We start from the raw sequence: 816 nt of genomic DNA, 5'->3' as shown, positions 1-816 counted from the left end.
AATATTTTTTTCCCCCGTTTTCTCCAACGATGCTGTAAAAAATAAGTCGAGAGGTTTATGCGAAATTTTAAAAGGATTAATTCACCTAAACATTAAATTAATTAGACGCTTTGTATTCAGAGTCCCAACGTCGATAAACTTTTATAAGCAAGAATATTTACATATTTCAATGTAGTATTAATTCTATTCGGTGGAGATTAGGGAAGGTTTGATGATTTTTTTTGTATCAATTTGCATACGAAGGAATAAGCAAAAGATGATCACATGGTTTTGAAAATATATAAATATATGTACATATCACTTATTCCGTACTCTTGCATCTGTATAAAACCATATCTCTAAAACGCATCGGAAAAGTCAACAGATAAATTCCTTAACTACATGACGCCGGTCTAGCCAAGCACGGCATTCATAATGAAGGAATGCATATGTGAAACGGGACAGTAAAACAGTGCTGGAACAAATAACCCCCTTGTTATTCACGGTCTCTTCATGGACACTCACTCTTTATAGACGAGGCCCTGCTGGTGGGTAGCAGCCCATCGCTATCCTTTATAGAGGGTTGAATCACACTTAAGATGATATGATAGCCTCCGATTCTCCTTTTAAGACAGCATTAGAGAGCAGAATGCATTTCAGATGGGGGAATCCTATCCAGTGTTGTTATCTCTTAAGAGCCGAATAATTCAGAGGATATCATAGTAGTAAGAGTGTGTTTATTTTGATTTCTCTGCGGGTTACTCATAATTAGGCAGTGTTAAAGCCTGTTGTTTTACGGTCCATAGATTAATGGGACTTCATTGTTACACAAAGCAA

The sequence above is a fragment of the Penaeus monodon genome, chromosome 19, assembly GCF_015228065.2.
Source record: "Penaeus monodon isolate SGIC_2016 chromosome 19, NSTDA_Pmon_1, whole genome shotgun sequence".
In the NCBI taxonomy this organism is placed as follows: Eukaryota; Metazoa; Arthropoda; class Malacostraca; order Decapoda; family Penaeidae; genus Penaeus; species Penaeus monodon.
Note: the sequence above shows the minus strand (reverse complement) of the source record.